At 43.1% G+C, this 23038-nt stretch overlaps 1 protein-coding gene across 1 annotated transcript in view; it reads right to left on the reverse strand.

Annotated features, from left to right (window-relative positions):
- The window catches only part of GDNF (glial cell derived neurotrophic factor), a 36377-nt gene that overhangs the window by 11604 nt on the left and 1735 nt on the right, over positions 1-23038 (reverse strand). The gene's annotated exons all lie outside the window — the stretch shown is intronic.

The raw sequence follows: 23038 nt of genomic DNA on the forward strand, positions 1-23038 counted from the left end.
TGCCATCGTGTGCCAAAAGCGGGGAGAGTGCGGGGGGGGGTCATGTGCGCATGTGTGAGGGGGTGGGGAGCATTAAATTATGGGTGTGGGCATGCGTGCGTTATGTTAATGTTAATGTTAATTTTATTTATATACCGCCCTTCTCCCGAAGGACTTGGGGCAGTGTACAGCCAATTTAAAAACATAAATATACAGACATCATCATTAAAAGTAATTAAAATCAATTAAACAGTTTCAGCCAAAATTTAAAACCCCAAGTTAAAACTCCAATTTAAAAACCACTTAAATAGACAGTCCCGCCTGTCGGAACAGTAGAGTCTTGAGGGCACAGCGAAAAACCCGGAGGTCAGAGATTGTACGTATTTCCGGGGGCAGTTCGTTCCAAAGGGCAGGAGCTCCCACTGAGAAGGCTCTCCTCCTGGGTGTCGCCAGCCGGCATAATTTGGCCGACGGCACCCTAAGGAGTCCCTCTCTGTGGGAGCGAACTGGTCGGTGGGAGGCTATTGGTGGCAGAAGGCAGTCCCGTAAATACCCTGGTCCTATGCCATGGAGCGCTTTAAAGGTGGTAACCAACTCCTTGAATTGCACCTGGAAGACCACTGGGAGCCAGTGCAGCTTGCCCAGGAGGGTTGTTACATGGGCGCAACAAGTTGCGCCCATAACCACCCGCGCGGCCACATTCTGGACCAGTTGGAGCCTCCGAGTGCTCTTCAAGGGGAGCCCCATGTAGAAAACATTACAGCAGTCCAGCCGGGAGGTGACAAGGGCGTGAGTGACCATGCGTAGGGTGTCCCGGTCTAGAAAGGGACGCAACTGGCGGATCAGGCGAACCTGATAAAAAGCCCCCCTGGCCACAGCCATCATGTGCTCTTCTAAAGACAGCCGTGCATCCCGGAGGACACCCAGATTGCGAGCCCTCTCTGTGGGAGGCAAAGATTCAGCCCCAATAGTCAGCGATGGCACTAGATGACTATACCGGGACGCCGGAAGCCACAGCCACTCGGTCTTGGAAGGGTTGAGTCTGAGCCTGTTTCTCCCCATCCAGACCCGCACGGCTTCCAGGCAGCGGGACATCACATCAAAGGCATCATTGGGGTGGTCTGGGGTGGAGATGTACAACTGAGTGTCATCAGCCTACTGGTGGACTCTCACCCCAAAACCACGGATTATGTCACCCAGTGGCTTCACATAAATGTTGAACAGAAGGGGCGAGAGGACCGACCCCTGTGGCACCCCCCAAGCAAGGCGCCTCGAGATCGACCTCTGCCCCCCTGCCAACACAAACTGCGAACGGTCGGAGAGGAAGGAGGAGAACCACCGTAACACGATGCACGTGTGACTCCCCCCCACGCTCCCCACACTTTTGGCACGTCACGGCAAAAAGGTTAGCCATCACTGGCCTAGTCATTAGCCCTGATGAAAAAAACCTGTCTGTCTGAGCTACACCATTTCATATCCTCTCAAACATTGCCACAACCTCACCCAGTAGTTGCCAGCGAAAGGTTCCATTTTAATCCTTAAAACCCAACACACTTCAAAATATAGAATTATATCTCGCACACTCCAATGATATTAGAAGCACAATTTCATTTGAAGAAAAATCCACAAAAACAATTTACACGCATACCAATTCAGTAAACAGGTCCAACAAACTCTCTGCACTTCTTATGTACCACATGACAAAATTGGGCTACCCTTAAGGAATAGAATCACTTGAATTTGAAAGGAAAGGTTTTCAATAAAACTGATCTGAGAGACCTATTTAATTTAATTTTTATTTAATTAATTTACTTATTATAAATATATAATATATATTAAATTTTATTTAATTTAATATTTAATTAGATGTGAAGCTAACAATTCCCAGTAAAAATCAGTATGAAATGGACCATACAATAATTTCATTGACTTTTTCATCACATGGGCAGAGTCTGGATTTAAATGAGTTGCCTCTGTATCTCCTTCTAAAACCATCAATGGAAGAATATGCCAAGGTTAGGGCCTTCCTTAGCTTGGGAACAGTAATTTGTTTGGGGTATTTGGCTGATCTCTAGGGAGTATAGGGGCTACTTAAAAATACTACTTTGAAGAACTAGTTTTTGAGCAGTGAGAAGTAGAGCTGGAGGGCAGCCATGAGTTCATGACAGCTTCCTGCAATGGATGGGGGAGGCGGGAGTCACTCCCCATTTGATTGTCAACTGAAATGGTATAGGCAGTGATAGCAATGCGCGTGTGACACCCTGTGCCCTGTCCCCCGCGCATATGCATGCAACCCTTGCATGTGCCCTGCCCCTGCACATGCGCACATGACCCCAATGCTCCCCCCACGGATATCTGCATGCTCCCCCTGTGCTCCCCCTGCCCCCACGCATGCATGCGTGACCCCCACAGATGCAACCCGCCCCTGCACATGCACGCATGACCCCATGCATACATGTGCCCCATGCATGCGCACGCATCTCCCGCATATGCCCCATCCCTGCGCATGTGCGACAAAGACCCGAAAACCAGCTGGCCGGCAGGAGGCAGTGCGCATGCATGGTGGAGCTGAGCTGGGGTGATAGCTCTCGTGCCCGATAGGTTCGCCATCACGGGTATAGGGTTTCCTACTTGAGCAGGGGGTTAGACTAGAAGACCTCCAAGGTGCCTTCTAACTCTGTTATTCTGTCAAGTTGTTACTCTGTCCTATGTTTGATTAACAATGTTTCTGGGCTGGCACTGCCAGGAGCCTTTGCCGCTACCTCTTTAACCTTCTAACCTGCCACGTCTACAATAGCTGAGTAGTGATGCCTGAATCTAGAAGAGGATGGTTCCCGTTTGTGACAGATATGACAGACACTAGATTGCTGCTCTCTTTTGCTTAAGATTTCCAAAACTTTTAGAATAGAATAACAGAGTTGGAAGGAACCTTGGAGGTCAACTAGTCCAACCCCCTGCCCAAGCAGGAAACCCTCCACCACTTCAGACAAATGGTTATCCAAACATCTTCTTAAAAACTTCCAGTGTTGGAGCATTCACAACTTCTGGAGGCAAGTTGTTCCATTGATTAATTGTTCTAACTGCCAGAAAATTTCTCCTTAGTTCTAAGTTGCTTCTCTCCTTGATTAGTTTCCACCCATTGCTCAGGTGCTTTGGAGAATAGTTTGACTCCCTCTTCTTTGTGGCAGCCCCTGAGATATCGGAATACTGCTATCATGTCACCCCTAGTCAGAGGTGGGATTCACTCACCTTCCCTACTGGTTCGCAAATGTGAGCGCACGCGCCACCTCTCCGCATGTGCATGACCTCCTGTGCATGCGCAGTAGTCGCGCATTACATCCGGGCGGGTCGGCGGAGCCTCTCGCAGTTGCCGCTACCAGTTCGCGTGATCCGGACAGAACCGGCTGAATCCCACCACTGCCCCTAGTCCTTCTTTTCATCAGGCTAGTCATTCCCAATTCCAGCAATTTTAGTGAAAGTTTATAATAGGCCATGACATCAGATTTGAGATTGTATGCATTCCTGGTTCCAAAAATACTTACGAGATCGCCTTCTGCCACTGATTGCCTCCCACCGACCAACACACTCCCACAGAGAGGCACTCTTCAGGGTGCTGTCAGTCAAACAATGTCGACTGGCGATCCCCAGGGGGAGAGCCTTCTCTGTGGGGGCACCTGCCCTCTGGAATGAATTGCCCCCAGAGATACGTATGATCCCCGACCGACATACCTTTCGCCGTGCCCTCAAGACCTTACTGTTTCAACAGGCTGGGCTGGCTTAAATAACAAATTTTAATGGGTGTTTTAGTTTTTTAGTTTTTTAGTTTTTTAATATAAGGGCCAAATTATTTAATATGTTTTAAATTGTTTTTAAATTTTATGCATATATGTTGTTTTATTGTGGTCTGTGCACCACCCTGAGTCCCTCGGGAGAAGGGCGGTATAAAAATTTAAATAATAAATAAATGGTTCAGCAGACTAATGCATTGTAATTTAACTCTAGGTGTCTGCAATTAGTAAGTTCGAATCTCGCCAGGCTCAAGGTTGACTCAGCCTTCCATCCGTTCTAAGGTAGGTAAATTGAGGACCCAGTTTGTGGGGGCAATAAGCTGACTTTGTAAAAATATACAAAAGTATGAAGGCTATTGCTTAACGCATTGTAAGCCTCCCTGAGTCTCCAGAGAAGGGTGGCATATAAATCAAATTATAAATAAATAAATAAATAAATAAATAAATAAATAAATAAATAAATAAATAGTACGGTTTAAATCATCTAAATGAATAGCATTATGTCTTAAGAGCCTTTCCATGAACAAAAGAACGAGAAGGTAACAGAGATACCTGGGAATGAATTGGCATTTTTTTTTTTTTTGCAAAGGCAGTTTGTATTAACTGATTGTTTCTGCTGTGTGCAACAGATAGCAACAGATCAGTTCCTTTCAGTTGAAGTGTTTTCTCCCCAGTGAGGATAGTGAGTCACTAAGATTGAGTTGTATGGATTATTAGCTTGACTTGGAAGAAAGCAGGTTTTTTCCTCTCTGAACTTAAGCCATTCGTTTACGCTGCAGCCTCTCACATTCCGTTTCCCCTTCATGAACATAAACAGAAGCAGATGAGGCCCATTTAGTGAGCATCTGGATCTACCTTTGCATTACAGAAGAAATACAAAATGCAAAAAAAAATAAAAAATACAAACTCACTTATGCAAACAACACCATGTGTTTGAAAACTCGTAAAGAAAGAAACATGAAAGAGAACAACAACAACAAAAACTTTCTATCTTGGTCACCAAATTATAACTTGATGCTCTCCTGCAGACTCAAGGTTAAATTAACCTGGTTCCAGGTCAGACCATACAAATCGGTTGCAATTTGTATGATTTCAAGATTTTAACCAGGGGCGGGATTCACATAATTTACCTACCGGTTCATCCAGCACCAAAAATGCAAGTGCGCACGCTCGCTTGCTTTGATCGCATGCACCCCTCCACGCGTGCACACGGCCTTCCGCGCGTGCACTTTGCTCGCACGCGCAGCTTCCACGCATGCGGACAGCTTGAAAACGTGGCTAAATAGGATGGGATAGCACTGGGGCGGGTGGACGGAGGTTGCTACTATCGGTTCGCCCAAACTGGTCTGAACCGGCTGAATACCACCTCTGATTTTAACCCAAAAGCTTCCAGGGAGAGTACTTCCAATCAAAAGAATAGAATAGAATAGAATAGAATAGAATAGAATAGAATAGAATAGAATAGAATAGAATAGAATAGAATAACAGAGTTGGAAGGGACCTTGGAGGTCTTCTAGTCCAACCCCCTGCCCAGGCAGGAAACCCTACACCACTTTAGACAAATGGTTATCCAACATCTTCTTAAAAATTTCCAGTATTAGAGCATTCACAACTTCTGCAGGCAAGTTTTCCACTTATTAATTGTTCTAACTGTCAGGAAATTTCTCCTTAGTTCTAAGTTGCTTCTCTCCTTGATTATTCCACCCATTACTTCTTGTTCTACCCTCAGGTGCTTTGGAGAATAGTTTGACTCCTTCTTTGTGGCAGCCTCTGAGATACTGGAACACTGCTATCATGTCTCCCCTAGTCCTTTTCTTCATCAAACTAGACATACCCAGTTCCTGCAACCGTTCTTCATATGTTTAAGCCTCCAGTCCCCTAATCATCTTTGTTGCTCTTCTCTGCACTCTTTCTAGAGTCTCCACATCTTTTTTACATCGTGGCGACCAAAACTGAATGCAATATTCCAAGTGTGGCATTATAAAGTGGTATTAACACTTCAAGTGATCTTGATTCTATTCCTCTCTTTATGCAGCCCAGAACTGTGTTGGCTTTTTTGGCAGCTGCTGCACACTGCTGGCTCATATCTAAATGGTTGTCCACTAGGACTCCAAGATCCCTCTCACAGTTACTATTATTGAGCAAGGTACCACGTATACAGTACCTGTGCATTTTGTTTTCAATTGAAAAGAACTCCCAAGTTTCCCACCTTGGTAATAAGGTGTGTGTAAGAAAGTTTACAAGGAAAAAGGCATTAGTAACTGGGCCCCCCGATAAAATTCTGCCAAATAGATGGATGGAATGATGGATGGAAAATAGATGGTCCATAAACCTTAATGCTCAAGATAGCCTGCTTTGTTTCCTTCCAAGGAGAAGAAATTCTATTCTTAGCAGGACAACTCCTGTCAGGGAAAGCTATTACAAGCGGCAGAATGGGAGAGCCATTCTCTCATTTCCTTTAGAAGGTTCATCAAAGGTACAGCTGTACCTCTACTAAAGATGCAGAAACTGTACCTCCTTTACAGATGTTCAACTAATAATATACAACTCGCAAGTGGAGGGAGAGAGAGGCTTTAGGATTTTAAATACATCTGTAAAAAATCTCATCTGGGCCCCAGATGTGTGGTTACCTGGTTTGGTGAAGGATAAAACCTTCTGGGCTTGCTCAAACAAAGATTATTATAAAAGCTCCATGGAGTTGACGTTTTCTATGGTCTTCGAAACGCACTCCTGGTTCTTTCTTTGCAGTTCAGAGCTTAAGGGCCTCTTGCTTGTTTACAGAAGACGTTTCATCTGGCTTTCACATCAAAAAAAGCAACAGTTGGGCAACTTCCAATCATCAAATGTTGTATGGGTACCATGCCTGGTAAAACTGAGATCGGGGGAATGGTTGAGCAGAGAGACGAGAACAGAAAAAGAAAAAAAGAAAAAAAAAGAGGAGAGAAAAAGTCATCTGCAGAGTTGGAAGAAAACGTAGCTCTTTTGGCTGAATTTTCCTATCCCCACTGAAGCCATTATCCGCCTTGCAAACAGGCAATCTGGGACCAATCAAGGCATTTCCCATCCTTTCAGCTCGCTTCACCAGAACAGGCTGGTGTGCAGACTGCCTTAAATTCCACTGGAAATATTTCAAAACTGTCCTTTGATTGGAGACGAGTTTCTTTCATTTGACCCCAGTTTTGGATCCTGCAAGCAGTTTGGAGGTCATGGGCAAAGGAAGCAGAAGAGTTTGCAGGTGCTTAATTAGATCCAGCCAAGATCCCCCATTGCCAAGTCTTCAGTTTTTAATGGCAAAAGGCCATGCAGGTAAATCTGCAGCATGCTTACCTCTTAACACTGAATAATTATAAATAAATAATAAATTATAAATAAATAATTATAAATCATCATGACCTAAAGCAAGGGAACAATAGATTCAAAACATGCTGGTGAGTGAAGCTGTCTCCTAGTCAGTTTGTTTCAATGGGGATAAAAGCGACATCTATCCACGACGCAGAGCCTGAGGTTTTAGATTCAACAAGACTGGTAAAGGTAAAGGTTCCCCTTGCATATATGTGCTAGTTGTTCCTGACTCTAGGGGGCGGTGCTCATCTCCGTTTCAAAGGCGAAGAGCCAGTGCTGTCCGAAGACCTCTCCATGGTCATGTGGCCGGCATGATTAAATGCCAAAGGCGCATGGAACGCTGTTACTTTCCCACCAAAGGTGGTCCCTATTTTACTACTTGCATTTTTTACGTGTTTTCGAACTGCTAGGTTGGCAGAAGCTGGGACAAGTAACGGGAGCTCACCCCGTGACGCGACACTAGGGATTCGAACCGCTGAACTGCCGACCTTTCGATTGACAAGCTCAGTGTCTTAGCCACTGAGTCCCTTCTCCTGAACAAATGACATCATCCTAAATTATATAACACTTAAAGGCAACCTTTTCCTGTGGAGGGTTTTAAAATGATTATGTATTTTTTCTAGGCTTATTAATTCTGGATGAATTTTACTTCCATGATCTAGGTTGAGTCCTGTTATTTTTCCTGACTTGAAGTATTTCAGCAAGTTAAGAGTTCTAACTTGTTTATTTGTACCCTATGACTATCATTAAATGTTGTACCTTATGATTTTTGACGAACGTATTTTTTCTTTTATGTACTCTGAGAGGATATGCACCAAGACAAATTCCTTGTGTGTCCAATCACACTTGGCCAATAAAAAAAATTCTATTCTATTCTATTCTATTCTATTCTATTCTATTCTATTCTATTCTATTCTATTCTGTTCTGTTCTGTTCTGTTCTGTTCTGTTCTGTTCTGTTCTGTTGTATTCTGTTCTGTTCTTTACTTTACTTTTACTTTTATTTGATTTGTATACCGCCCTACTCCCGAAGGACTCAGGGCGGTGAACAGCCAACAATAAAATACATACATACAAAATTTAAAAAGCAGAAATAAAATCGAATTAAATAGTTTGGCCCAGACAGATTAAAACCCCAATCAATTTAAAACAAATTTAAACTTTGAGGATTAAAAATATTAAAATATTAAAATTGTTTAAAAAGAGGGAGAAAGTTAGGCCAGGCCCGCCTGGTGAAATAAAAAGGTCTTTAGAGCGCGGCGGAAGGTGCGCAGATCCGGGATCCTCCGTATCTCCAGGGGGAGCTCGTTCCAGATAGTAGGTGCCCCCACAGAGAAGGCTCTCCCCCTGGGAGCCGCCAGTCGACATTGTTTGGCCGACGGCACCCGGAGGAGCCCCTCTCTATGAGAGCGTACCGGCCGGTGGGAGGCTATTGGTGGTAGTAGGCGGTCCCGCAAGTACCCAGGTCCTGAGCCATGGACTTTAAAGGTGGTAACCAATACCTTGAAGCGCACCCGGAAGACCACAGGAAGCCAGTGCAGCTCGCGCAGGAGGGGTGTTACATGGGAGCGCCATGTCGCTCCCATAACCACTTGCGCGGCCGCACTCTGCGCCAGTTGGAGCCTCCGGGTGCTCCTCAAGGGGAGCCCCATGTAGAGAGCATTACAATAGTCCAGGCGGGAGGTGACGAGGGCATGAGTGACCGTGCGTAAGGAGTCCCGATCCAGAAAGGGACGTAACTGGTGAATCAGGCGGACCTGATGAAAAATCCTCCCGGTCATGGCCGTCAAGTGCTCTTCTAAAGACAGCCGTGAATCCAGGAGGATGCCCAAGTTGCACGCCCTCTCTGTGGGGGCCAATGATTCACCCCCAATAGTCAGTGATGGCACCAACTGACTATATCGGGACGTCGGAAACCACAGCCACTCCGTCCTGGATGGGTTGAGCCTGAGCCTATTCCTCCCCATCCAGATCCGCACGGCCTCCAGGCACTGGGACATCACTTCAAGGGCATCGTTGGGGTGTAGATGTACAGCTAGGGTGTCAGCTGTACTGTTCTGTTCTGTTCTGTTCTGTTCTATTCTATTCTAAGCATCTTTAATGCTTGGGATGTTGGTCTGGGCTTAGATGGCACTCCGAAATTCAAAATGATGCCAGAGCTTCAACGACAACCACATGTTCAACCAACTTTATCTGATTGATACCACAAACCGTAAACATTGCCCTTAGATATACAGATCTGAGCATCTTTCATCACAAGTACGCTCCATGGTATCTAAGCCTATATGGAAAGTTCCAAGGGTTTCCAAAGGCATTCAAAAGGATAAAGCAAAGGAAGCGTAGGAGAGTTATAAAAAAATAAAGTACCAATTTCTAGTTCTCGAACAGCCTTTTGCAAACAAATGGCCATGTGTGTGTCAGTTCCACTTGGTTGGACAAGACGGAGGGAGCAAGAACAGCACAGATTTCAGTAAAGCATCCTTAATGCCAGCCTTGTGTAAATATTATATCTTGGAAGCAAAGTGGAATTTCCAGTGTTCATTTATAGTGTGTGATGAAATGATTTGAAAAGCTTCTTCCAGGATTTCTTGCCAGCTGGGCTGTGTTGCTGTTTATAAGATAAACTGCCAACAAAGTCATCCTCTGTGTCTGTTTGTATCTATTCTCCCTTCCATTCTTTTCTCAGCCTTCCCACCATCTCTCCAAAATAATTGCATGCTAGAACAGGGGTCTCCAACCTTGGGAACTTTAAGACTTGTGGATGTCAACTCCCAGAATTCCTCAGCCAGCATTTCCTCCCGATCAGCTCCTCTCAGCTGATCGGGAGGAAATGGGGATTTTGCAGTAACCGTCCCCTGGAAGGGAATGGAGATTTTACAGTATCCTTCCCCTGCCACACCTACCAAGCCATGCCCACCAAGCCATGCCATGCCCACCAAGCCACACCCACAAAAGTGTTAGTAAAATTTTTTGAAACCCATCACTGGGTTGCTGGAACTGGGTATGTCTAGTTTCATGAAAAGAAGGACTAGGGGAGACATGATAGCAGTGTTCCAATATATATATATATATAAAGTTTATTGTCATTGTACATATATACACAGTATACCCATACAACGAAATTCAGATAACATCCAGAGACCAAGCCCGACACACATGACAATCCCCAGAGACACCCCCACCCACCAAAAATTCCCCACCCCTAAACCACCCAAGCATCCACACAGTAGACTAAGTAATGCTGTCCAACAGCTCACCGATGGTGGCCCTTTAGTTCATTGTTGAGTGCAATTATAGCTCTGGGATAAAAACTGAGGGCAGGACAAGAAGCAATAGGTGGAAACTAATCAAGGAGAGAAGCAACCTAGAACGAAGGAGAAATTTCCTGACAGTTAGAACAATTAATCAGTGGAACAACTTGCCTCCAGAAGTTGTGAATGCTCCAACACTGGAAGTTTTAAAGAAAAGATTGGATAACCATTTGTCTGAAGTGGGGTAGGGTTTCCTGCCTAAGCAAGGGGTTGGACTAGAAGACCTACAAGGTCCCTTCCAACTCTGTTATTCTAAAATAAATAGCACAATTCCTTTCCGTTGATCCCCCAGCCTTTATTCATATACCATCCTGAACCATGGTTACCCATGGTTTAGTCACCCAAACCATTTTTCTAGCTTCTCATGCTATCATAAGACAAAGAGGCCCTTAAGTGAAGTTTGCATTTTTGTGTATTTTTCATGGAAGTATTATGGAAATAGTTTTGCTATAGCCTTCTTCCAGAATTTTTTTTTTATTCCAGCTTTCTAGTCTATCTACCAGGGATGCTATTCAGCAGGTTCTGACAGGTTCTGGAGAACCAGTATCGGAAATTTTGAATAGTTTGGAGAACCGGCAAATACCACCTCTGGCTGGCCCCAGAGTGGGGTGGGAATGGAGATTTTGCGGTATCCTTCTCTTAGAGTGGGAATGGAGATTTTGCAATATCCTTCCCCCAGGAGTGGGGAGGGAATGGGAATTTTGCAGTATCCTTCCCTTGGAGTGGGGTGGGAATGGAGATTTTGCAGTATCCTTCCCCTGCCATGCCCACCAAGCCACGCCCACCAAGCCACACCACACCCACCAAGCCACGCCCACAGAACCGGTAGTAAAAAAAATTGAATTCCACCATTGCTATCTACCCTATGGTCCTGGAATTCCTTCTTTCAAGTCTCCCATCCAAACATTTACAATCCTGACCCTGTTTAACTTCAAACTTCAGATGAAGTTGATCAGATACTATCATAGCTGAGACTTATGTGATGTAAAACACCATAAACTAATTGCATACACTGTATTTGTGAAATAGGAGTGTCCAGTCTTTGTCTAGTAATCATATTCTCTCCTCTTGTCCCCTTCTACTTTTGAAAACTGCTCAAAGAAGAGGCTTTTCAATCTTCTTCCTCTCTGGTAGTTCTGTGCTTCCCAAATGCTTTGCCATGGAAGGAAGATGGGGCAACATCAGTTGTTCAGTATGAATAGTGTGTTAACAATGGTTTGGTACTAGCCAAAGTACCAAAGTACATAACCCACCAGAATCCTATTTAGAGGCTCCTCCTTCAGTTGCTTCTCTTCACAAATGCAATCTACTTGTTGATGTATTTCTTGCTCCCTGGGCCTCACAAAGGTTATGATATGAAGGAAGAGCATTAAGCTTTTTATGGTTGGTCTGCTCACCAGCTACTTTAGGCAAAGAAGGAGAGGGCAGTGATGAGAAAGAAAGAGAAGCAACAACTAGGGTGAAGATTGATTCATGAGTGCATTTGCCAGAGGTAATCGAAATAACAAGAGCACTTAGACTTATATAACGCTTCACAGTGCTTTAAAGCCCTCTCTAAGCAGTTTCAGAGTCAGCCTATTGCCCCCAACAATCTGAGTCCTCCTTTTACCGACCTCGGAAGGATGGAAAGCTGAGTCAACCTTGAGCCCACTGAGATTCGAACTGCCAAATGACAGGCAGTCGGCAGTCAACAGAAGTAGCCTGCAGTACTGCATTCAAACCACTGCACCACTGCGGCTCTGAGTAAAAGGCGCAGTGGCTATGTTCACAAGACACATAGGAACCAGCCACAATGAAGTGCAGCTGTCATGAGAACCTAGATAGTGGTTACTTTATGGCTGAATGTGTTGTGTAAGTCCTAAAAATTGAGTTATGTAAACTCTGGGTCATGGGTATCTCTATAGCCCAGTCACATTCAGATCAGAATTATAGCCAACTAATTTCAAAGTATCCAAGGGTAATTGTAAATAATGTTATCTTATCCTTGTGTTGTCTGAGATCAAAAGACCAAAATTAACTTGAGGTTATTTCTCCCTTTTTGGCCTCCCGTTCCAAGGGACTGAGAAAGGAGAGGCCCTGCACAAAGTCGTTGCCGCAGACACAATTTCCCCAACACTTCTAATCTCTAGCGCTTTTTACTAATTTATGATTTAGCATAAAATATATCCGGGGGAGCCTATCAAGAGTCTTACCTACAATCCTTCCATAATATGGAGCAGACATTAAGGAAGAGCTGCATTGATTTGACACATTTCAGCAATCAAATAAATTTGGGCTGAAAAGTACCTATTTCCTTCCTCACACCACAACCTGCCAGCCTAGAGTCTAGACTTATTACTTTAAACAATCTCTAAGGTCCATTTGTCAAACTAAAAAGGTTTAACTGCACATGGAAGTGAGGCAGGGGTGGTATTCACTTATCTTCGCTATCCGTTCACAAATGTGAGCGCGCATATGCAGAGCATCAAAAACGGGATGTGATGATGTCTGGGTGGGTGGGTGGAGCCTCCTGCAGCCACCGCTACCACTTCGCCCGAACCGGATAGAACCGGCTGAATACCACCACTGAAGTGAGGGGATGATACAGTTAGCATAATCTGAACTTGGACCTTCAGAGATACTATGCCCAAGAGGTTGGCATTCAACTCCTCAAGGAAGGAGGAAGGAAGGAGGACTGCATTGTTCACCTGTTCCTTCATACCTTCCTTACACATCACATAAATGTGATGACCTATGTTCCGGGGGGTGTGCCTGAAGAAGCATGTGCTAACACTAAAGTAGGAAGGAGATGCTGTAACATACCCATATTACGATCATAAAGTGCTCCTCTTCTTTTTTTGCAGACAAAATTTATTCCATCTTATTTCAACCCTGGCAATAAGGGTATAAGAGCCGAGGTGGTGCAGTGGTTAGGGTGCAGTACTGCAGCTACTGCAGCTGACTGCTAGTTCAGCAGATCAGCAGATCAAATCTCACCGGCTCAAGGTTGACTCAGCCTTCCATCCTTCTGAGGTGGGTAAAATGAGAACCCAGATTGTTGGGGGCAATATGCTATTTAGTATACTGTTTTTGGTGTAAGCCGCCCAGCGTCCTTGGAGAGTGGGCGGCATAGAAATATGAATAATAATAAATAAATAAATAAATAAATAAATAAATAAATAAATAAATAAATAAATAAATAAATAAATAAATAAGGGTTGAAATAAGGGGCATGCATAAGTGTACCAACGTGCCTACCGTCCCTGTCCTAATGTCCCCATTTATTTGTATCCGTTTCATGGATTTCATAATCATGTTTATACTTATATCTGTTACCTTATACATGCTTGACAAATAAAATAAATAAATAAATGTCGGTTCAGACAAAAAAAAAATATTGACCTTCTCAAATGGGTCTTCTTCTCCTGGCTGGCCTGATTGTGGGGCATTAGGTTAAACCTTGACCACCAAACTCACAAGGATATCAATATGTTCTTCTTCTTTACTTCCTCTTTTAAAGCTTTGGGTGTTGAGGGAATCAATATGTTCCAAGCAAAAAAGCTAGAGAAAGATGAAAAGCAATAGAGAAGAGGCAGACCTGCTTCCCGGACTTCAGAAGACCAGATTTTGATGAACTCAAAGGGAAGGCGGTTCAGGTGTAATGGCTTCAAATATTTCAGGGGAACCAGCATCCAGGAAGTGTCTAGGTAAATAAGGTGCACTTGGAAACAAGCCCCACGAGAGGAAAAAGCTAGAGAAATCTGAAGATATATAATTAAGACCTTCATGGTCCTTCCAACTCTATTATTCTATTATTCTTTTGTGTCTGAAGTGAATGGAGTTGGTCATTGTTACGTTTTTGGGTGAATAAGAGAATTGCAATTTAGAAGACAGCTAGGTTTTTTAAAATCTCCAAGGCCAGAATGAGGAAGGAACTAAATGACCATAAAACTACCTTCTGTAATCTTTGAGAACTCCACCTTCAAAAAAAAAAAGGGAAAAAGGAGGATCCCAAAAATTACAGTTCTGTCAGGTTGACATCTGTATGGGCCATCAACTTTGAACATATTACCAAACTGTGCTGCTTAACATTTTTATCAATGACTTGAATGAGGGAGTGGAGGGGATACCAAACTGGGCAGGGCAGCAAATATTTTGGAAGAAAGAGATAAGATTAAAGCAGATCTGGGAAGGCTTGAACAGTGGGTTGAAATGAACAGGATAGAATGTAATAATGAGAAAGGCTAAATTCTGAATCGGGCAGGAAAAATGTAAGCACAAGGACAAGAAGGTGGAGACTTGGCTCGGCAAACACATGGCTAAGGGAACTGGGTGTCCTTGTTAATGAGAAGTTGAACATGGTCCTCCAACACAATGCAATTGGCAATTCTAGTTTGAGGGACATTAACAGGATCATAGAGTTCAGCTCATAGGAAACAAGGAATTGTTTTCACCCAGGTCAGACCTCATTTGGTGTAAAGTACCGATTCTGAGCACCACGCTAAAACAAAGAGAAGACCTGGAGCAAGTTGAGAGGAGAGCTATTAAGGTGATGAAGTGTCTGAAAAACAACCCTTTATGAGGCATTATTGTGAGGTTATAGCAGTGGTGAAATCCAACACAGATCGCCACCGGTTTGCTGTCTGCATATACGCGGTGTGTGCCAAATGCTCACTGTGTGCATGCATGCACCAAAAGCACGCTGCGTGCGCATGCACAATAAACACCAAATGCGTGCTTCATGCGGAAAAAGAAGACTTCACTAGGTAAGTAGAACAGCGAGAGGGGAACAGCTGAGCCGCGTGATTTAGCTTCGCTAGAAAGCAGGATTTCCTGCTTCCTAGGGAATATAAATGGTGTGGCACAGCTGATCGCTGGAAATACCGGTTCAGACAAACCGGTAGCTTTTTTTTTTTTACTACTGGTTCGCCCGAACCGGTAGTTTTTATCACTACCTGTTCGCCTGAACTGGAGCGAACTGGTAGCATTTCACCCCGGGTTATAGGACATAGTCATATTTGGACTAAGCAAGTGTATGACTCAACAAAGAAGGTTGGTTGGAAGAACATCTCGAAAATTATGACCTACTCAGAAATAAGCTACTATTGCTTGAAACCTGTGCTACTCTGCTAATTCTATTGTGAGTGCCTCTAGCAACCCAGAAATGGGACTGTCTGCTTGTTCCATAAAGCCATCGGGGAAGGACGGAAGACTTGAGTCTCCTATTGCACCTGAAGACAGCAATGGAATTGCAAAGTATGTTTTAAAACAAATCTCTGCCCCTCCATATCTTTCTACTTCTCAACACCCTCCAGCTTATTTGATCTAATAGCAGAGTTTGCCTTTCTTCTGTCAAAGGATGTAAAGGTACATTTCAGACTAGCAGCCCCGAGAGACCTTGCCCTGGAATCAAATTGACAATGTCTAGGCAACATGGAGGCCCCTTGTCTATTTCTTTCCTGGCACCTAGCCTTAGACTTTGCCTTGAGTTTTTGTTTCACTGCCAGCCAAGTGAAACAGACATGGGATTTTTCAGTACAATAAATCATTTCCATGTTGATAGAACGTTAGAAAAAACATTTGCTTCTCTCTTGTGCTATTTGTGATGACTGTCACTGTTAGAGAGGAACAGAAAACGGAAAGAATGCTGAATACATCCTAAGTAAATCAAAGATTGCATACAAATAATTTTACATCTATTTAGTTCTACAAGTTGAAAAATCTCAAGCACGTCCTTGAGGAAAATTCTTATGCTAGTTTAGCTTAAAACAAGGGTGGGAAACAAATATGATTACAAATATTGATGAACCAGAAGTTTGGAGAACCCCAATCTGCACGGTTAGTAGTAAAGTTACTACTTTACTACTAAAGTAAGTAATAAAGTTACTGAATGGTTAGTAGTAAAAAAATGCTGGAAGTTGTAGTTCATAAATATTTACAGGTTGCCCATCAAATTATTTTCCATTCTTGTTACAGGTCTTTGTCATATCTTCAGAGGCAGAATCTCAGGAAGGCAATAGTATTTTTTTTCTCAAAGACAGGAGATTTGGCCAGGCCAGTGGTGGGTTGCTCCTGGTTCAGTCCGGTTCTTGCGAACTGGTACTGATGGCGGTGGGAAGCTCCGCCCACCTGCCCTGATGCCATCACTGATGATCTGCGCATGTGGAGAAGCTTCTGCATAAGTGCAGAAGCTCACACAGGTGCTCCTGTTGCAAACCGGTAGTAAAGGTAAGGGGAACCCACCCCTGGACCAGGCCATAATCTAGATATGTCCTGAAAGATCCCAGAATATAAAATTATTCATATTTTTGCAGAACTCAGTCAAGGGTAAGGAACTACCTTAGAGTGTGATTTTGGTTTTCAGAGAGATAGCCATATTTGTCTGCTGTAGAAAAAATAATGTGATTCTTTAAAGACTAACAAATCCATGATGACTTAAGCTTTAATATATTACAGACCACTTTGTCAGATGTTGACAAAGAATGGTAAAAATTATAATAAAACGTACCTTGTCTTTAAGATTAATAAGCCTCTTCGCCTTTCTTTCTTTTTTTTGCTTTTAATATGATTTTATTAGATATAAATTTTAAAAGCAGATATAAGTTGATCTATTTTTACTTCCACTTTTTGAAGTTGCTCTGTGCTAGGGAATGCTTCTCTGTCCTACAAGTGCACTTTATATAGTTAATATATTTGTGTTCTAATTTCCCCCCGCAATCTTCAGTGAGCTCTTTCCAAGGAAACCAAATTCTGAGTCTGTGTCCAGAAACATTTCACTGTTCAGCCCTGGAATGCACATCATAACAACTTACTACAAACAGATAACTTTCTGATAACTCATGCTTCTTCTTTTGCATTCTCTGCTCTCCCTTTACAGGGCTGCATTTTCTAATCTTATTTCAGTGAATTAATCACGTTATTCTAATAAGATTCCTTCTCCAAGGATGGTAGCGATGAGGGAACTGTAAACCAAAGTGTAGCTCCATTCATTAGAGGCTCTAATAGACTAGAATTGCTCTATAGAAGAATCAAAACAAGTTCATTTAGACTTGGGGGGGGGGTGTCTAATGTTCTTCCATGGGCCAGGTGGCAATGTTGAGCAACATTCTATCATGGAGAACTGAATGTGCAGTGATAAATAAAGTTCCTTTATTGTGAGTCACAATTTGGACCATTCAATCCAGTCCAGTCTACTCAGGTTGGCCAAGATTTTACCAGGGCTGCTAGCAAAGGCTGTTCTTGTACTTTAAGAGATTAACAGAGTTGGAAGGGACCTTATAGATCATGCAGTCCAACCCCTCCCACTCAAGCAGGAGACCCTACTCCATATCTGACAAATGGCAGTCCAATCATTTCTTTAAAGTCTCAAGTGATGAAGCTCCCACAACTTCCGAAGGCAACTTCTGTTCCATTGGTTGATTGTTCTCAGAAAGTTCCTCCTCATTTCTAGATTGAATCTCTCCTTGGTCAATTTCCATCCATTATTCCTTGTCTGGCCTTCAGGTGCTTTGGAAAATAGCTTGACCCCCTCCTCTCTGTGGCAGCCCCTCAAATATTGGAACACTGCTATCATGTCTCCCCTGGTCCTTCTCTTCACTAGACTAGCCATGCCCAGTTCCTGTAACCGTTCTTCATATGTTTTAGTTTCCAGTCCCCTAATCACACTGGTTGTTCTCTTCTGCACTTTTTCTGGAGTCTCAACATCTTTTTTATAACGTGGGGACCAAAACTGGATGCAGTACTCTAGGTGTGCTCTTACTAAGGCTTTATAGAGTGGTATTATTACCTCACTTGATCTTGATTGTATCCTTCTGTTAATGCAATTTTGGATTGCATTGGCTTTTTTGGCTTTTTAAAAAGAAGCTAAAAATCCAAAGTACATTATTTATAAACATCTTGTTGCCCACCAAACAACCCCTGTCATGCAGTATCTAAACTTCTACTTGGACTGAGGTGTCAGTTGCTTTGATCCACCATCCTATTTTCCTTGTATTGTGTTCAGCATCCAGAAAAGGGGAAGACCAAATTTCAGTCGTTCTCAAATAATTCACATGCAAACTTTTCACTGAAAACAAAATTATTTGAGAATAAATAGTTTGGATGCAGTGAAACGGGCCTTTCAGTGCTGGTAAAGACATTCAGCAGGAGTTCCAAGTTTTCTTCCTTTGTTGGAAAAAATGGAACAAGTGGTGGGGAAGGATGGAATCAGTAACAAACAAGACATCTTTCTTAGAACCCCATGCTAAGTTGCATGAATAAAGCAGAGTTAATATACGGCACCTACAGGTTTGCTAATAAATTCTCCCAGCACTATTAAACCACCAATTTGGACTTCATTTAACTTGATTTCTATTGTGCCCCTATTTGGGTGCTCAAAACCAGATCTGGAGAGCAATTAAATCATGCCACGTCTCTTATTTGGCTGGTGGATCAACATCTTTGATTAAATGTGCCCATTTCTTTTAGGAATTTGAACTACTGCAGTCTTCCCCAACACATTTGAGGACACCAGGCTGGGAAAGGCTGAGATACTGATATGTGTAAAAAAATACTGTTTGAAACTACCACTACAGGGTAGTAGAAACCAATTGCTTCTTCCAGTCACTGCACTCAGCTCCTCCCCTTTGTAAATACACAGAACCCGTTAGTTTGGGATGGATCATGGGTATGCTAACCTATATAGAACGTTAGAAAAGACAACTTCATATTGCTATGGATACTATCTTTCAGAGCCTAACCCAAGTATTGCAAAATGGTTTAGCAGGGAGAGGGAAGTGCTTCTCTCGGTACCCATTTCTGAATGTGTAAAATTCAAGCAGTCCAGATGTTCTTCCCAATGGAGGAATCCCGCTTATGTTGCAATATCCACCAGGTAGTTTAGAAGCACCTTAAATATATTATGAAGAGTTGTGCTGGCTCAGTGGTTAGAACGCAGTACTGCAGGCTAATTCTGCCGACTGTCAGCAGTTCGATTTTCACTGGCTCAGTGAGGTTGGCTCAGCCTTCCATCCTTCTGAGTTCGGTAAAATGAGGATCCAGATTGTTGGGGGCAACATGCTGACTCTGAAACCACTTAGAGAGGGCTGTAAAGCACTGTGAAGTGGTATATAAGTCTATAGCTATTGCCGCTCAAGGATTTTAACTCATCTGACAATAAAGGTTCAGATTTAATTTGCTACGGTATTAATCTTCGCTGCTGAATTTAATGGGAAAGTTGAGTGCCTGATAAAATGATAGATCTGTGGGTCTCTTCTCTCCTGAACCTTAAAATCCCCCAAGATATGACAATAGTTTTCACATGACATACTGAGTCACAGTTTAAATCATCCCACCACAGCCTTGAATCATGGGGCAAACCCAGCCCAGGTACTCTTAGGTCCTGAGGCTCATGAGAACCCAGAAAATCACAGCTTAATTAACCATGGTTTAACTTATCATGGGAACCCAACATCAAAGTATCTCTTTTTTAAGTCAGTGCAAAGTCCCTTAATCAAAGAGGTCAAAGGGTATATATTTCGGAAAAGGACTGGCTCAACTTACCATCCAATCCTGGAGACTGCTACCCTGCCCGATGATTTACACAAAGCTGCTCTGAGATATGCTACCTTCATATGAAACTTTTTATTACAGACATAGACATAACATAACAGGGTTGGAAGGGACTAATGGTGATCCACTAGGACACCTAGATCCTTCTCACAGTCACGGTTGAACCGGATACTACCTGTTCTATATGACTATGGAGATTCTCAGCCATCCAGGTCATGGTTGTCCCAAAGGTGCTTTTTCAAGAGGCAACTGGACTTTCTGGCTTTTCTCTGAAGACTTTTCGCTTCTCATCCAAGAAGTTTCTTCAGATGGATGAGAAGCTAATGGTCTTCAAAGAAAAACCAGAAAGTCCAGTTGCCTCTTGAAAAAGCACCTTTGGGACGGCCTATTATATATCTTTGCATTGGGTTCTGCATGATAATGCCATGCACAGGCCAGGCTTTCAAGTATGCACACATACTTATTACATACATACACATATACCATAATCCTCCTTTGACTAGTCTCTGGGAGGCCCAGCCAAAGTATCTCTCTGCATACTTGGATCTAATTACCTTTTCTATGCAACAGAACATATTTGGGCTGGGATTTCCAAGAGACTGAATAAAGGCAGTGATGGCATACAGGAATGTCTTACTGTTTTCTGCAAATGGAGGGGAAAGGAGATCAAGGCATTTTGGGGGGATCGGTGTACTCAGAGAAAGGAGATATTTAGATTTTTCTCCTGAATGGTTTTGGCTTTTGCTTAGTACAGAGGACTACCGTTAATGACTATCTGCTTGGTCATGCCTTGGGGAAACTCCTCAATCTTGGCAACTTTAAGATGTGTAGAACTTCAAGCCTTGGCTTCTGGGAGTTGAAGTCCACACATTGCCAAGTTGCCAAGGTTGAGAAACGCTGCCCTAAACACACTTTTAGGCATTCTTCTTTCTCCTCCCTAGTTTTGTTGGGCTCTCTGAAAAAGAGGGAAGAAAAGAGAACATCAAGATGTGGAGACTCTAGAAAGAGTGCAGAGAAGAGCAACAAAGATTATTCAGGGACTGGAAGCTAAAACATATGAAGAACGGTTGCAGGAACTGGGTACTGGGTACGTCTAGTTTAATGAAAAGAAGGATTAGGGGAGATATGATAGCAGTGTTCCAATATCTCAGGAGTTGCCACAAAGAAGAGGAAGTCGAGCTATTCTCCAAACCACCTGAGGGCAGGACAAGAAGCAATGGGTGGAAACTAATCAAGGAGAGAAGCAACTTAGAACTAAGGAGAAATTTCCTGACAGTTAGAACAATTAATCAGTGGAACAATTTGCCTCCAGAAGTTGTGAATGCTCCAACACTGGAAGTTTTTAAGAAGATGTTGGATAACCATTTGTCTGAAGTGGTGTAGGGTTTCCTGCCTAGGCAGGGGGTTGGACTAGAAGACCTCCAAGGTCCCTTCCAACTCTGTTATTCTATTTCTAAAAGTCAGGCAGACTAGAAACTGTTGATGCTACTTCAGCCAAAGCTTTCAATTTTAAGCCTTTTTGACAGGAGTGTCTTTAATATAATTTGTGGTTATATTGTTATATAACCTTATATTGTTTCTTCACCCATCTCCTGATCAAGATCTTGAAAACCCCACAAGCAAGTTTATTGCTGACCCTTAGCACACATTTTTTCCCCCAAAGCTTAATTTTGCAAGGAAAAAAATAGGCAAACTGAGCTCCGTCATGGCCCAATATTTCTTCTCCCCAAATCAGAAACTAAGGCTAAGAAACAAACTACACACATGTTCCAGATCAGCGCCTTCATGAAAGAATTTGGCAGAACAAAAAAAAAAAAAAAAAAAAGGAAGCTTTGATGCTCGACTTATTTGGGAGAAAAAACTCTGAACGGAATCAGTGTTGTTTCTGAGCATGAATGTGATGAATGCACCAAATCCATAAACCGATAGCTCTCCATGCAAACTCTCCAGAACATGGAGCTGAAACACCAGATCGGGGGAGACAACGGTTCAAAGTCCCAAGAAAAATCATTGGGTGGTTTAGAACCAGTAACCCATGCCTCAATTTTATCTACCTTGCAGGAACTGACCCGAAGATAAAAAGTAGAAGAGGGGACAATCTCAAATAAGAGGGACAGAAATGTGACACGTATGTACCCACCCTTGCAGGAATTGATTCTTGGGATTTAAGGCAGAGAGCCAGCCAGTAAACCATTCCAGGCATTGGAGGAAAAAAAGAAAGAAAGAAAGCAAAAGGGAGGTAAAGTAATCTAGCGACAGTCATCTGGATCAGTGAAGCGATTCTGTTGTATGAAGAGGTTTGCAACTCTGATTTTTAAAGTAAAACATTTAAAAAATCTTTAAAGATTTTAAAGTTGTGCTTGGCCATGCTGCCCATGCTGGAGGCGAGCAAACAGAAGGAGGGGCAGACCCCACCCCTGGGGAGATTCCATTGGAGGATACCAACCCCTTGTATTTCTCAATCCCTTGATCCTAGATTAACCATCTTTCTAAATTGCCCCCCAAGTCTTTGGGAATCGCTTGATATCTGGGCCTTCTAGGAGAGAAGTTAATAAAACAAAACAAAACAAAAAAACTTTGGGTTGTAATATTCCGATGCTTCTTACTCTGGTGTGTGTGTGTGTATGTGTGTGTGTGTGTGCGCGCGTGTGCGTGTGTGTGTTTTATGTTCCTCCCGGACTATCCGAGGCACAAACCTCCAGGGATCGCCTCCCATCTCAAAGACAGGCAGGCAAAGGGTTGCTTTTTTAAAAATAAAGTAATGGTGTGATCCCAAAACGGAATAGTTTGCGGGAAGGAAAAGAAAATCAGCCAAGATCGAATAGATAAGATGCACGCTCAGCTCTGCTAATACTACTTTTGTACGTGGATAGAAGAGGATAGAAAAGATAATTCGGAGGACAGAGAGAGAGAGAGAGAAAGGGAGAGAGAGAGAAAGGGAGAGAGGGAGAGAGAGAAAGGGAGAGAAAGGGAGAGAGGGAGAGAGAGAAAGGGAGAGAAAGGGAGAGAGGGAGAGAGAGAAAGGGAGAGAGGGAGAGAGAGAAAGGGAGAGAGGGAGAGAGAGAAAGGGAGAGAAAGGGAGAGAGGAGAA

This window comes from Pantherophis guttatus, chromosome 2, assembly GCF_059756535.1.
Source record: "Pantherophis guttatus breed Tessera chromosome 2, ASM5975653v1, whole genome shotgun sequence".
NCBI lineage: Eukaryota > Metazoa > Chordata > Lepidosauria > Squamata > Colubridae > Pantherophis > Pantherophis guttatus.